The sequence below is a fragment of the Mustela putorius genome, unplaced genomic scaffold (assembly GCF_011764305.1).
Source record: "Mustela putorius furo isolate JIRA1106 unplaced genomic scaffold, ASM1176430v1.1 tig00000145_pilon_pilon_pilon, whole genome shotgun sequence".
Taxonomy (NCBI): Eukaryota; Metazoa; Chordata; class Mammalia; order Carnivora; family Mustelidae; genus Mustela; species Mustela putorius.
Genome location: NW_025421294.1, coordinates 44,367,376 through 44,383,621, shown reverse-complemented (window position 1 = coordinate 44,383,621; position 16,246 = coordinate 44,367,376). Strand labels below are relative to the sequence as shown.

Sequence of the window (16,246 nt, the reverse complement as noted above, 5' to 3'; positions counted from 1 at the left end):
GATAGCTTGTTAACAAAGAGTTCCTGCCCAAGGGCACCTTATAGACATTTCACATTGTACTAAATACCATCATAAAATTTACGTGTAGGCAGAAAACAATCTGTTTATCAAACCTTGCTGAGTTTCCTACCTTAGGTGCATATTTGCAAACCAGATTTACAACCCAACATGTGTTGGCTCATGTCTCAGACACCAAGACAATGCAGCAGGTGAAAATCAGACATTAATAAAAAGGGTGTAATTTTGCTGTAATTAGTATGAACTCCGAACAATTCTGTCACTTTGATAGACTGAGAATTATCAATTAGCATACAATGTAAAAAAATGCTTTGCTACTGGAGGTTTGTGTGGCAATGATTGTGTGAAAGAGAAAATACTGTACTATTACCCCACTTTAAAAACTGTTATTTCCAAATACATGTTTGCTTTATGTTTTTAAACGTTGTTAAACCAAACATGCCTAGCTTGTCCAAGATTATAAGATTATAATTGTGATTGTTTCTTTCTCTAAGGGAAGTTGGATTCTTCAGTAGAGATTGGCAATACATGTTAATAGACATAGTTCCATGAGAATACATTATATACCCACACACTCTAAATGGATGGGTTAAATGACCTTCTATTACTTGCTTGAAATTTTAATTCATAAAAATTGGTCAATATTTAAAGAGACGTCAGCATAGCAGTATGGTATTTTAAAGTTGGGAAAAGAGAAAATAGCAGAAATAGCAAAAGAAAATAGCAAAGATACCACTAGCTAAGACTAAAGCTGAGTTAATAATCAGGAGTGAGATTAGTTTTATAAGGTACCTTAAAAATAAACACAAAAACAAAAAGATACAACAATCACAAAACACTAATTTAAGGACAGATCATGAGGTGGATTTCAAAGAGAAGAACACTCACAAATAAAATAACAATAAAAAACACATTAGACATAATCTTAATTCTAGACTCTAGTCACCTCATTGCCATACACAAAAAATTTTTGATTTGCAAAATAAAACCTACATCCCTAATCCCAAAATTTAATCCATGGTTGTCACCACCACCACCACCACCACTAACATTATCACTATAATTATCACCACCCCCCACTGCTATTTCCTTCTCTTTCTCAACTACCTCCTCAAATATTTAAAAATATGTTATATGCCAACCAATTACTTAAGGACATAGAACTAATAAAAATTGAGTTTTGGCTACAATTTAAAGTCTATTTCTCCTAAGTTCTCAGGTCTTTAAAAATGTTCTTAATTTACTAAAAAATATGCCTCTACAATTTCAAATGTGCTAAAAATGATTTTAATAAAAGGTTTTAAGCCATATGTAGAACAAAAAAGTTATTTCAGTTCCTAATTAAACATTGTTTAGATTTATATTTTTATCAAATTTAGCATTTAATACCCTTACTTTTGAGCACAAAAATAATTTTTTAAATTAAACTTTTTCCTTTGAGATATTTGTGGATTCATGTGTAATTGTAAGAAAAAAGACAGAGAGGCACCTGAGTGCCTCAGTTGGTTAAACATCTGATTTTAGCTCAGGTCAGGATCTCAGGGTTCTGGAAGGGAGCCTTGAGGCAGTCTCCAAGCTCAGTGGGGAGTCTGTTTTTCCCTCTCCCTCTGCTCCTCCCTCTGTCTCTCTCTCAAATAAATAAATAAATAAAATCTTTAAAAAATATATTTTATTTATTCGACACAACAGGAGAGAGAACAAGCAGGGGGAGCAGCAGAGGGTAAGGGAGAAGCAGACTCCCCACTGTGCACGGATCCCAAGGGGGCTCAATCCCAGAAAACCCTGGGATCATGACCTGACACAAAGGCAGATGCTTAAACAACTGAGCCACCCAGGAGCCCCTAAAATCTTTCTGTCTTTTTTATTTTTGCTATAGTGTATTCGGAGATCTTTATATACTCTAAAGTCCTCTGTTGGATAAATGATTTGCAAATATTTTCTCCCAGTCTGTTTCTTATCTCTCTGTGTGTGTGTGTGTGTGTGTGTAGAAGAGAGACTTGTTTTTTCATCCTTTTAATAGTTTTGAAGACATTCAGTTTATTTATTTTTCCTTGTATGGATCATGGTTTTGATGTCAAATCCAAGAACTCTCTCCCTAGGCCTAGATCCTAAAGATTTTCTGTTTTTTTTCTAAAAGTTTTAAAGTTCTCTATTTTTACATCTTAAGTCTGTGATCTATTATAACTTCAAATTTTGTATAAGGTTGTTTGTTGGGTTGATTGATTGAGTTTACCTGAGATGTCTAAGTGTTCCAGCGCCATTTGTCAAAAAGGTTATCCTTCCTCTGTTGAATTGACTTTGCTCTTTTGTCCAAAATCAGTTGAGCTTATTTGTTTGTGTCTATTTCTGTTCTCTATTTTCTTCTTTTGATCCTTATGTCTATTCTTCTACCTATGCCATGTTATCTTGATTCATGTAACCGTACAGTAGACCTCAATATTAGATTGATTCCTCTGACACTATTCTTTTTTCCCCAATACTGTTTTATCTATTCTAAGGTTTATGCCTTTCAAGATAAATTTTAGAATGAGTTTGTCTATATCGACAGAACATCTTGCTGAGATTTTGATAGAAATTGCATTAAACCTATAGATCAGTTTGGGTAGAATGGACCTCTTTGCTGTGTTGCATTTCAATACACAAAGATGGTACTTGTCTTTCTTTTCTTTTCTTTTCTTTCTTTTTTTTTTTTTTTTTTGACAGGTTTTTCTTTGATTTCTTTTATCAGCTTTTTATAAATTTTGTTATACAAATCCAATTTTGAAGAATAAAATGTCCCTCCCACCCCGGTAATTTTAATTTTATAAACAAGACAAAATCCAAGCAGAATTAATTTAGGGGGAAAAAGGTTAAAAAAAAAAAAAAAGGCCAGGTAAAGTGTTGCTGAGCCTGCAGAAGAGGAGGAGGAGGAAGAAGTAGGGAGAGCCAATAATTCAGGTGTGGCGAAAGTGCAAGGAAGGGCCAGTATACACTGCGTGCTGAAAGTGCTGCTGTGTTTCTACGGCTAAGAAAGCTCAGTTTCTGTGCTCGGCTGGTGGCCAGACAGTTAAGGTGCAGGTGTAGGGAATTTAGGGCGAACCCTAGAACCCGGTCGGGCTACAGACCTGGGGAGTATCATGGATTTACCCCAATCTCCCACCTTCACCATCATACAAGTGAAGAATGTTTTAACTTTCCTGTCCAAAGTTCTCAGAATTTCTTTCACTTTCCGGAGGTCACCTGCTTTCATGGTGTGCAGGGTGGTGGCCAAAGACCAGAACAAGTCCGACATGCGAACCGCAGGCTCTGTTTTGCAGACACCAGGGATATCCATCAAGTCATCTCTGTGGCACCTGTGTCCCTGGGTGAGCATGGGGTCAGGAGGTCATCAGTTATGCTAGAGGTGCACGAAGGACCGCAGACCTTTTTGAAGTGTGCTTCTGACGGTCGTGTTGAAGTACTGTTTCGCTGTGAATACCCCATTCTTTTGGAAGTTTTCCTTAGGACAAACAAGGGACTTAATGTTAACAGAGATACGTGTGAAAACCAAGCTGTTCTTCCTAAAACAGTATGTAGAAGCTTCATTTTTATAAGATGTTAGAAAAACTATAGCACTCTGTCTTAAGTGTTGACTATTGTGTGTCTAGTGCCAATTAAATATTTAAACTTTGTTAGAAATCTGAAGGCATATATCAAATTATGTAAACAGTGGGAATTCAAACAGACTTGGGTTCTGGCTCCATATAGCTATTTTTGTTTTGGTTTGTTCTGTTTGATCCTGATCATTCTCAACTGTATATCATGAAGTTACATTTGCCATGCAACTAGATAGAAATTATTTTGAACCCTAGTTCTACTGCAGAGCTGATCAATGATTTTAGCTAATTTACCTCCTTTATTAATTTTCCCATATCTATTGTGGGAATAATGGCATCTGCTTCCTAGGAAGGAGAAATGATTGTAATGATTAAATGTAGTGCTTACAACATAAGCATTTGATCATTGGTAACTTACAACTTTCATAAGCTTGTATGAAGTGAAAGGGTATTCATATGATGGTACTAAGGTAATGGTACAAAATGGAACAATCAGGATTTTGGAGTAGACATTTATAAGTATGGCATCATTTTAGAGGTTCTAGAAAGGTCTTTCACCCAAAATACCTCTCACAATCTTTGATCCATCCAAAATTCTCTCATTAAGTTGAAGTTCTTTTTCTATTATTTTTCTTCTAAAATGCAAATACTCCTGGATAAAATAAGACATCAACACTTTAGTAGATACAAACAACATTTTATAAGTTGCTCTAGCAAAGTAGTTTTTGTATGCAGCATTTTATCATATTAGAAGATATTTGTTCATGTTTTGAAGCATTTTGCAAGAAAATAAATATTTTGCTGTCAGCAGAAGTTATTGTCAGATACTAGACGGGAATGATCAGAACATTCCTGAATACTACCACTTAGCTACACAAAACTGGAGGGAACAATTCTCCCTTGTTTCTCCAGATTCTCTCAAGCATTATTAACTATTAGCTTTGCACTTTTAGTTGTGTGGTTCGAGAATAAGGATCAGCTACCCTCAAATCCTCTGCAAATAAGTTGTAAAAATCCAATCCCATAGCTAGCTTATACGCTTTAATAACAGATATATAGTCTAATGTTTTCTAAAAAATCCCCCAAATTATTCTGGAATCTGTGTCAGCTATTTCCTGCTTCTGGAACTATAATGCTTTAATGAATTTCAACTTAAAAAATGTAGATTTTGATGTTTTGGTTAGGAAATAAATCCAAGTAGCTTTAGGTTCTGAGCAGATGAATAAGAATGTTTAAGGACATGTATACACTTAAAAATTTTTTTAAACTTTATTTGCATTTTGATAATGGGGCAAAGCAGACTTTTGGCTAAAATAATGGCAATAGAAGCTACACCCACTGCCAAGGGTGCTTACTTTGGCTTCTCTAAGGTTGAATTTAGCTCAGAGCATGAACAGGCAATTTTATGAGAGATAGAGTACCAAGTGCTAAATCAAATAAATATATAGGTAAATGCCTAATGAACCTCTGAAGCAGATGTGGACAATTTCAATATGCTAATTATTATATAAAATTATTAGAGAGTGCAAAAGAAAATCATATTAAGGCATAGCACATGATATAGAAAATAGACAAAAGCAAAGCAAAAGAAGGCTTTGCCAAACGGTTTTGAACTGAACTTCGTTTTAAACATTTAGCATATGTATGTTCTGAATAGCTTCTTTCAAAAATACTTTTAAAGATAATTTAGACTTTAACTGAACTACATTTCCAATTGTTGTGGAGCCTCTTAGAGCCCTTATTTTGCTTTTTTTTTTTTTAAATTCAGAGGAAACAAAAATTTTAAACTTTTTATAATGTCCATATGTTAGCATTAAATCTGGTACTGTAGAAAAAGAAACAGCCTTTATCTTTTAAAGGTTTCCACCTAGTGGCAAAGTTATTTTGAGCAAAATGTAGGACCTAAGTGATTAAAGCATATTGAAACAGTAACATTAGGCAAATGTTTCATCCTTAACCCTTTAGTGAAGTTGAGAACCATACATTACATACATTCAAGATGTTAAAAGCAAGTGATCCACTAAACGATGTCTTAGAATAAGGCCAGTTTTCTTCCTTTAGGTTTACTACATTGCTGCCTAAATTGCTGTTAAGGATGTCATAACTCAGGCGCCTGGGTGGCTCAATGGGTTAAGCCGCTGCCTTCGGCTCAGGTCATGATCTCAGGGTCCTGGGATCGAGTCCTGCATCGGGTTCTCTGCTCAGCAGGGAGCCTGCTTCCTCCTCTCTCTCTGCCTGCCTCTCTGCCTTCTTGTGATCTCTCTCTGTCAAATAAACAACTAAAAAAAAAATAAAAAAGGATGTCATAACTCTAGGAAAACTGTGAGAAATTGTTGTAAGATTCAGAGAAAGGTGCAGCATATGATGTAGTAATTTTCTTTAAGATTACAAATAAAATATATATGCGGTCAGATTATTCATAGTGAATAATATTGTCCTGCAAATGAGTGAGGTGATGAACTCTTACCATTAATTAATCATACAAATTTGGGGAAGACTGCCTTTCTAGTTCTCCATTTTATGCTCTGTAAAATGGTGGGGGGGTTGAAATCATATTAGGGACTATATGCTAGTAGGCATGGGCCAATTTGGCTTTTTGTGTATTCTGTTTAATCTGTACATAGTAGAAGAGGAGGTTGAAGGTGAAGGGGGGAGTTGAAAGTATTTTAACTTTTAAATAGAACAGGCAGTCTGTTGAGTTCCTTTACACACTAGCTGTTTTACTTTTTATGTTACCCATTTTGGCTCCAAAACTGCTCCAGAAGTAGATAACTATCATTTCTTTTTTCCTAATGAATGAAGAAACCTAGGCTTATGGAAGTTAAATGATTAGCCTGAGGTCACATAGCCAAAAAACGGAGGGACAGAGATCCTGGTATACTGTAATCCAGAAGTCAAGGTCTTAACATATTTCAAACTAGGGATATGACATCTATATTTTATTTATTTTTAAAAAGATTTTATTTATTTGACAGAGAGAAAGAGAGAGAAAGAGCACAAGCAGGGGGAGTAGGAGAGGGAGAAGCAAACTCCCCCCTGAGCAGGGTGCCTGACATGGGGTTCGATCCCAGGACTCTGGGATCATGACCTAAGCCAAAGGCAGAGTCTTAACTGATTGAGCGATCCAGGTGACCCCAACATCTATATTTTATAGTTCATTAGTCATTTTTTACCTTGCCTCAGTATACCTCAGTTTTGAAGATGCATGCATGGAAACAAAGAGGCCATCTTTGATGTGTAATGTTTGTTATATTTTTGTGGCTACTGTGATTTATATAATTGAAACATATTTTGATAAAGATAAGAGCAAAGAATAAGGCAGAGAATTGATATAAATTTTTTCCCATAAGATCCTATCAGAACTTCCGCATAGATTTGTGTAACAAAATGTTACAAAGCACTTAAAATAGAATTTGAAATATCTCTAAAACAAGTTCAGCATTTGGGTGACATACTTTTATGAAACTGGTCCTGGGATTGTAAGGCTGATAACTTGTTTATCAGGGAGACCAAAGAGTTCCCTCAATCACATGACCAAATGTAAGAAATATGGACTTTGAATATTTACAATATTTAAATCTATCTCCTCTTCTAAATATGCATTTTAGCAACATATATGTTACATCAGCAAGGGAAAAGGACAGGAGAGTAACTTTTTGGATTCTTCCTGTGGACCGGCACATCTTAGATTCAGAAATCCAGTGATTAAAATGAAAAGATTACCACAGAAACTTGTATGTAATATGACTCATTCCAACAAATTGTACATTAATCATATTCAATATGTGTGATTCACATCAGCTCATCCTAAGGAAAGGGCAACATAGTGACTAAAATTTTCACATTGCTTTTCCAATAATATTTTACTGTGTGGTTTTCATGTGAAAATTGCTGAAGTCGGCCTTAAAATGCCAAAGAAATTCTAAGCATATTCAGGCACCTGAGCTCATTGTGCATTTGAAATTGCTCCATGCTCTGCTCTGAGTAAACTGACCACTGAGGTTAATAGTCATCAAGCTAGGGCTTTCTGACCTATTAGAAATTTAGATCTTAGCTTACTTTGTACTGCAGCATCCTCTGCTAGTCCTCCAAGGATTTACTGCAAACTGTACAAAGCAATTATGAGTTTGAGAAACGATGAAGCCAGAGAAAGCAAGATTAGCTTCCTAAAATTTGCCTTTTCTCTTTTTTTACTTTAGTCTTTCCCTTCACAATGAGCTAACAGAATGAGGTAGAGAAAATTCTCCCATAGTTTAGAAAGTTGAACCTCTTTCCTTGCTTAGGTGATAGCACTGACACTTCACACAGAGGGATAATTTACATTTAATGCTCTGGAAATTAATTACAGAGAATAAAGATAATTGTAAAAGCACCCCCAATATGCACTTCCAAAAATAAACAAACCACATCATGATTACTAAGCAGCCATCTAATGCTTAATTTTATGCACAGTGGGAAGGGCACCAATAGTCTGGAAAAGGATGGAGGGGAGAGAGGAAAAAAATACTAATTTGAAATATGTAACAGCAGAGGCAGTTTTATGTGGTAATGACCTGCAGCTTTCCCAGCAGGAGTGGAAGTCCTCAAAGCCTTTTGCATGGAGTCCAAGGATGTGTTTACTGGAATTTGGGTCTAGCCAGTCAGCCAAATGACTTAAATGATGATTTGACCAACTTCAAGAATTTTTCCTGTGCCAGTGGGTGGATGTGCCAGTCATAAGCACATTGCTTTTTATTTTTTTAGCACATTGCTTTTGCTGCTGTTATGATGAATTGGTTGTGTGTCATGAAACAAATTCCTTTGACTAAAATTATCCTTTTATATAGAAGACCGAGACTTGTTTACCTGGAGAGGAGTCACAATGTGATCAAATTTACATTTGATATTATTTTAGAAATTTGAGTGTAGAGCTCTATTTCTTTTAAGTGCTGCAGTTAACTTCAGTGGGGGCAAATAAAACCCTTTGTCATATGTTCCTACATGGTGCCTACCAAAGCATTTGTTGGAATTATGATAGAGGGCAAGAAGAAAGAGGAGCATGAGTAAATTATTTGTGTTCCTATGTCAGATAATCAATGAAGCTCCCGTTCCCTAAGTTCTATTTAAAATAAAAATCCTTCTCCCCTACATTCTCAGCTACAGACTAGGTAGCAGGAATCAATGGCTTATTCTTTCACAGGTTTGGAAGTCAGAAATTCAAAATTAGTATTGCTGGGATGAAATCAAAGTTGTGGAAGGGCCACCTTCCCACTGGAAGCCATAGCAGAGAATTTGTTTTCTCCTTTTCCGTTTTCCACTGATAGCCAGCATTCCTTTTCTTGTGGCTACATTGCTCCAGTTTCTGCCTTGATGGTCACATTTTCTTCTCTCTTATGTCTACAGTTTATCTCTACCTCTCTCTTATAAGAATACTTGGGATTGCATTTAAGGACCATTCTGGAAATTCCAAAATAATTTCTCCATGGTCACATCGGTCACATGGTCACATTGTCTTCTCTCTTATGTCTCCAGTTTATCTCTGCCTCTCCCTTATAAGAACACTTGTGATTGCTTTTAAGGACCATTCTGGAAATTCCCAAATAATTTCTTTATTCAAAGATCCTTAATTTAATCACATCTCCAAAGTCCCCCCCCCCCTTTTTTTTTGCTGTAAAAGGTAACACTGACACCAGGGATTAGGACATGAACATCTTTTGGGTGAGGACATTATTTAGCCTACCATGGTCTACCACCTGGTCTACAAAGATTCAGATCCATCCCACATGCACAATATAGCTGTCCCATTCCAATATCCTGAGAAGTCTCAACTCATGAGAGTATTATCTCAAGTGTAAAATCTCATCTAAATATTATGAACTCAAAGTCTTAAATTGCATTATCTAAATAATCTAACTTAGAAATGAGTTAGAGTCTGGGTATGATCCAGTCTGGGACAAAATTCCTCTCAATTTCTAGATCTGTGAAACTAGGAAACAAGTTATCTGTTTCTAAAGTACAGTGCTTGGACAGGCCAAGGATTAACAGCTATCTACATTCCTAATCCAAAAGGGGGAAAACAGAAGGGAAAAAGGAGTTACTAGCCCCAAAGCAATTTCAGGATCTAGTCAGTGTTCATTAGATTCCAAGTGCTGGGAATAATCATCTGTGGTTTGAGGCTTTGCCTTGTGGCCCATGACTCTGGCCTCTGTATACACAGATCTGATCTTTACTCTTATACCCATGACTCTGGCATGTTGACCTATGGCACTCTACTGGGAATTATATATCCTTCATTGTATCCTCTCTTTGTCTCTTACAGGCAAAGATGGCAGTATTTCTACTGGTAAATATTTCTCAATTCTTGTAGATCTCCAGGATCCCCTTTGTCACAGGGATTTATGGCAATAGACAAGAGTCCTCTATACCTGTTTTCTGGATAATCCCATCTTTATTTGTGGCTTCTGCTGAGATGGTTGAGTGGGTCCATGAGTCACATGCTTATGCTCTTTAAGAGCCCTCTGTGAGAGAGTACTCTTAACTTTTGATTGTTTGGGCACAATGGCCAGTGGTTGTCTCGCCATACCCATAGCTTTATATTCAGAGTTCATTTTCCTCACAGTAAGTCCCATAATTTTAGAATTTTTTGTAATGTAAAGAGCCTGAGAATTTCCCAAATCATGAAGTCCTGGTTTATTTTTGCTTACTACTTTCTTCCCTGAGTTTTCCTTTTTCCTCTGACATTTGCTATAAGCAATAAGAAGAAATAAAGCTGCACTTAAACCCTTACCTAGGAAATCTCAGTGAAATATTTAAGTTCATTGCTTATAAGTTCTGCTTTCAATATGGTAGGTCATATTTCTGCTAGACTTTCTGATGCTATGTAATAAGGATCACCTTTCCTGCAATTTTCAATAACACGTGCCTAATTTCTTTCTGAGCCTTTACTAGACGTGCTTAAGCATCCGGAATTTTATCACGAGTTAGTTCAAAGAAATCTAAGTTTTTCTATCATGCATCTCAAAATTATTCCAACCTTTACCCATTACTCAATCTCAAAGGCACTTCCATATTTTCAGGAATTTGTTACAGCAGCACCCTACTCTCAGGATCATAATCTGTTTTAGTTTCCTGTGGCTGATATAACCAATTATAACAAATTCAATGACTTAAAGCAACAGGAATTTATTCTCTCACAGTTCTGAAGGCCAGAAATCAGGAATTATTATCGCTGGACTGAAATCCAGTTGTCAGCATGACCACAGTCCCTCTGGGGGCTCTAGGAGTGAATCTATCCCTTCTTTCAACTTCTGGTGACTACTGACATTCCTTGGTTGTGGCCACATTACTCTTCAAGGCCAAAATTTTAAAATCTCTGTTAGCTCCATCTTTACATCACCTCCTTTCTGTGTACGTATAATCTCCCTCTGCCTCTACCCCTTGACAAGGACATACATGATTTAAAATCCACGTGGATAATCCAGAATAATCTCTGCTCCTCATCACAAAAAGTTTTTTAAAAGATTTATTTATTTATTTGAAATGGAGAGGGCACAAGCAGGAGAGGCAGAGGGAGAGAGAGAGAGAGAGAGAGAGAGAATCCCTAAGAGAACTCTTTGCTGAGTGTGGAGCCCGATGCAGTCCTCCATCCCAGGACCCTGAGATCATGACCTGAGCCAAAACCAAGAGTCAGGTGCTTACTCTACTCTTTTGAGTGCCCCAACCCACAAAATTCTTAATAAAACCACATCTGCAAACACCTGTTTCCCTATAAGGTAACATTTATAAATTCCTACTTAGGTTCTGCTGTATTATTGAAATCATAGTGTCTGACTTTGAACATAGAATTACTCAACAGTCACTTTTATTTCTACTTGGAAATGAGTACTTGATTTACACTTAATTTTCCATACCCACTTTTTCCTGAGCTTTTCCTATCTTCATAAATGACATTGTCAGGTGGGTAAGCCAAAAATTTAGGAGTTGTTGTGAAGTTCTGTCCTATTATATTTAGTCCATCAATAAGACTGATTGACTAGGACCAAGATACTTTCTTCTCTCTTTTTCCAGTGCTACCATCCTGATCCAAGCTATTGCTATTTATTGCTGTTTATTTCTCTGGACATTAGCAGTAACTTCTTAAACTATCTCTCAGCTTTCATTCTAACCTCACAATCTACTCTTCCAACAGTGATCAGAGTATAATCTTCCAAATTTGGTGAGCTAATGTCAGTCCCCTGGTTAATACCATTCACTGGATTCCCATCCATCCTTGGAGTAAACCTCAGATGTCATACCTTTACTTAACATGCATCATGTAATCTGTAGTCTAATAGATTAATTTTCTCTTTCAAAAAAATGGGCCTCTTTCTTAACATACAATAAATTAAAATGGCCACTTCTATTCTTAAGGAAAAGAAAATATTTGTTAAAATGGGAACTTTTTGTACTTAAATAATGTCATTTAATTATATATTTAACCTTGCTTTATAAATAGTATCTTCAGGTACTTTTGAAAGATATTTAGAAATATGTGGTTTCAATTAAAATTAGATGAACTTTATGTTTGTCACTTAGTCTGTGGTGGGTATTTTACTAGTATGAGGTCTGAACCTACAACTACCTTATTAATTATCGCTTGATAAATGTGTTAAAGTTTTCATTGTAAGGCCAAAAATCAGCAGTGATTTATAGAATGCTTGCAGTGAGCCCAAATACATACACATAGTAAGTTGGAAGAATATATATTTCTCCCTGACCTGTAAAAATGTCTCCTTTTTCTATTTTGTCATTTAGTGCCTCAAAATTAAAGGAACCTTGTGAAAGAAATTATACTACTCCAAAGTCAGGATGTTGGTGCAAAAGAACACACACAAAAAACTGAGTTATCAACATTTTTAGTCATAGCTGAAAAAAATGGAAAATTAAAACATTATACCTTTTGCTTGCCATGTCGATAATTATAAATGTTAATACCTTTATTTTATTATTTTATTTTAATTTAATTTAATTTTATTTTATTTCCAGTACAGGTAACATACAGTGTTATAATAGTTTCAGGTGTACAATATAGCAATTGAACACATCTGTGCAATCCCTGGTGCTCATCACAAATGTGGTCCTTAATTTCTATTGCCTATTTCACTCATCCCCCCCTCCCCCACTCACCTCCCCTCTGGTAACCATCAGTTTGTTCTCTATAGTTGAGTCTGTTTCTTGGTTTGTCTCTCTCTTTTTTTAATTCCTTTTTGCTCATTTGTTTTGTTTCTTAAATTCCACATCTGAGTGAAATCATATGGTATTTGTCTTTCTCTGACTGACTTGTTCTCTTAACAGTATACTTTCTAACTCCATCAATATTGCTGCTAATGTCATGATTTCATTCTTTTTTATGGCTAAGTGGTATTCCATTGTGTTTGCTGAGTAATTTTATGGCTGAGTAATATTCCATTGTGTGTGTGTTTGTGTGTTTGTGTGTGTTTACACTACGTCTTCTCTTATTTATTTATTAATGGACACTTGGGTTGCTTCTGTAATTTTGTTATTATAAATAATGCTGCTATAAACATAAGGGTGCATATGTCTCTTTGAGTTAGTTATTGTTTTTGTATTTTTGGGTAAATACGCTGTAGTGTAATTATTGGATCATAGGGGTAGTTCTATTTTTTAGCTCTTTTAAAGTAATATTTTTTATTTACTTATATGATAGAGAGATCAAGGGAAGGAGCAGAGGGAGGGGGACAAGCAGACTCTGCATTGAGCGTGGAGCCAATGCTGGGCTCAATCTCAGGACCCTGAGATTATGACCCAAGCTAAAATCAAGAGTTGGACACTTAACCAACTGAGCCATCCAGGCACCCCACTATGTTTAACTTTTGAGGAACTTCCATACTTTTTCCACAGTGGCTGTACCAGTTTGCTTTTAATACCTACTGTTAACAAAAGTATAGAAAATGCAATAATTCAGATACAGTGTACTTGTACATTGTGCTTATACTTGCTCAACCATATTAGAGTTATTTGACAAAAATCATTGCTATCCAACTCTTTATATATTTGAATATAGCTCTTCCCTTTAACTTAATAAAATAATCAGATATGTGCAGAATAAAATATGTAAGGATATTCATTATATCATTATTTACAAGAATGAAAATACAAAAAATCTGAAAGCTTATCTAAGAATTTAGAGAATTGAATGATTAAATTATTTTACATTTATATGCTGAAATACCATGTAGCTATTTAAAATCATGATTTAGAAAAACATCCTATGACATGAACAAATCTTCAGGATATATAATCAGAGCAGTTACGTGCTTTATGATACTGGTTTTGTGAGACATCCACACATAAAAAGATCTCTTACCTGTTATCCCAATCAGTGATGCAGAATCAATATTCTTACAATTCCATGAAATTATATGCATACTCACACATAAGTGCTCTGTAATGAGCTATTATCTTTGTCAATAGAATATAACAACAATATAAAACACATTTAAATTAGACTTAAAAAATTGTAAATTGAGCCTTTCATCAAGGGGTGCTTTGAGGTGTCTAGGGGATATAAAGGCTAAAGATAAAGAATTCCTTAATTTCAAGGGTACTGATAGCGTCATACTGAATATGATACTAGTATTCATTCTGTGGAGGGCGTACTTTGGTAAAACCAACCAAATTCATGTGTTTAGGGAAATATTACTATTATAAATGTGAATACCTATTTTGTACCATAAAAATCTTATATGAGTATTAGATTTTAATAATTTATACTAAAAGATTCATTAAAATAAACTAATCTTTAAAAGGAGTCTGTTCTTGCTAAAAGAATCAGAGAAGAAATTATAGTAGACTCCAGATTCTGAGCACTTTTCTTACCATCTTTTTCATAACTATAATATCTTCATTCTTAAAAGGAACTTATATGGGGCACCTGGGTGGCTCAGTGGGTTGAGCCTCTGCCTTTGGCTCGGGTCATGATCTTGGGGTCCTGGGATCAAGTCCCGCATCGGGTTCTGTGCTCAGCGGGGAGCCTGCTTCCTCCTCTCTCTCTCTGCCTGCCTCTCTATCTACTTGTGATCTTTGTCTGTCAAATAAATAAATAATTTTTTTTTTTTAAAAAGGAACTTATACATCTGTCACATCTTATAAGTAATCCAAAAATTGTCTTCTTTCTGTGCACTCAATCATATTCTATTCCTTTCTTTGCTGTTTCTTTTTCTCAGAGCCAGAGTTATTGTTATCACCAGCTACGTAGGACTGTCAACTAATAAAAACCAAGTCATGTGCTTTCTAGCTCTCTGCACTTCTTCAGGGATGTTCTATGAAAAGAGTTTACATCAAATCCAAGAGAAATGGGGAGGAGTTGCTACTGCCTCAAAATTTGCTTAAACACTTTCATATAGAGTGTTACACAATGTGTATAGGTATTAACTATCCTAATTGCACATTTGTTTACCATAAAGCATTGGTTTTACCATAACAACTAAAACCCCAAAATGCAATCTAAATGATAATGAATACTTATACATAGTCACATGCATTTTTTCAGCTTGCTCAAATATGGGTAAGAGATTATAGATCAATGTAGTAGTTAGATATAGCATAAACAGTTGCAAAGGACTCTGGAATCTAGGTTAGACTGTGTCTTTGAAGGCCTGCTTAAGCTTTGCTAACATTCTGTTATTCCAGCATTTCTTTGTGCTTGGAAGTCAATTGCAGAGGTGTCTTGTAGGTCTTCTACATTTTTGTGTCTTTCTTATCTAGGGACTTCCATTTTGATAAGTGGTATTTACAAATTAGTCCCCTTCATTCAGTGGAGTTTATAGCTCTGTTAAAACAGGGAAATTTTTCTTCATCTTTGTATGCCTAGAATCAAGCAAAGTACCTGACACATAATAGATTATAGATACAATGAATGTTAAAAGGAATGAATACAATGATACTGATATTTTGAAAATGTTATAGAAATTCAAAATTGTAGAATTTCAACAATGATTTCCCAAAATTGGCCACTTACTTACTTTTGAGAGTAATTCAGGTTTAATATAAGGTTTTCATGAAATTTATTTTAAAAATAATGATAAAAGAAATCATCTAATATTATAAAGACTGTTATGGAGATTAAAAATACTTCTGGAAGGAGAGGTGTCAAGATGGCAGAGAAGTAGCAGGCTGAGACTACTTCAGCTAGCAGATCAGCTAGATAGCTTATCTAAAGATTGCAAACACCTGCAAATCCATCAGCAGATCGAAGAGAAGAAGAACAGCAATTCTGGAAACAGAAAAACAACCACTTTCTGAAAGGTAGGACTGGTGGAGAAGTGAATCCAAAGCGACAGGAAGATAGACCCCGGGGGGAGGGGCCGGCTCCCAGCAAGTGGCGGATCAACGGAGCACAAAATCAGGACTTTTAAAAGTCTGTTCCGCTGAGGGACATTGCTCCAGAGGCTAAACCGGGGCAAAGCCCATGCGGGGTCAGTGTGGCCTCAGGTCCTGCAGGATCACAGAAGGATCAGGGGGTGTCTGAGTGTCGCAGAGCTTGCGGGTATTGGAACGGGAAAACCCGCTACAGAGACAGAGCAGACAGTAAGATCACAGCTCGGGGGTACTTTGAACCCGTCGCAGTCTCAGTGAGCTCGGAGTGCGGCCGGAGGTGAGGCAGACGGGAGTAA

General features: G+C 36.0%; 1 pseudogene; it reads right to left on the bottom strand.

The window, feature by feature from the left end:
- Positions 1–3,389: 3,389 nt before the first annotated feature.
- The window catches only part of LOC101685228, a 75,937-nt pseudogene continuing 63,080 nt past the window's right edge, over positions 3,390–16,246 (bottom strand).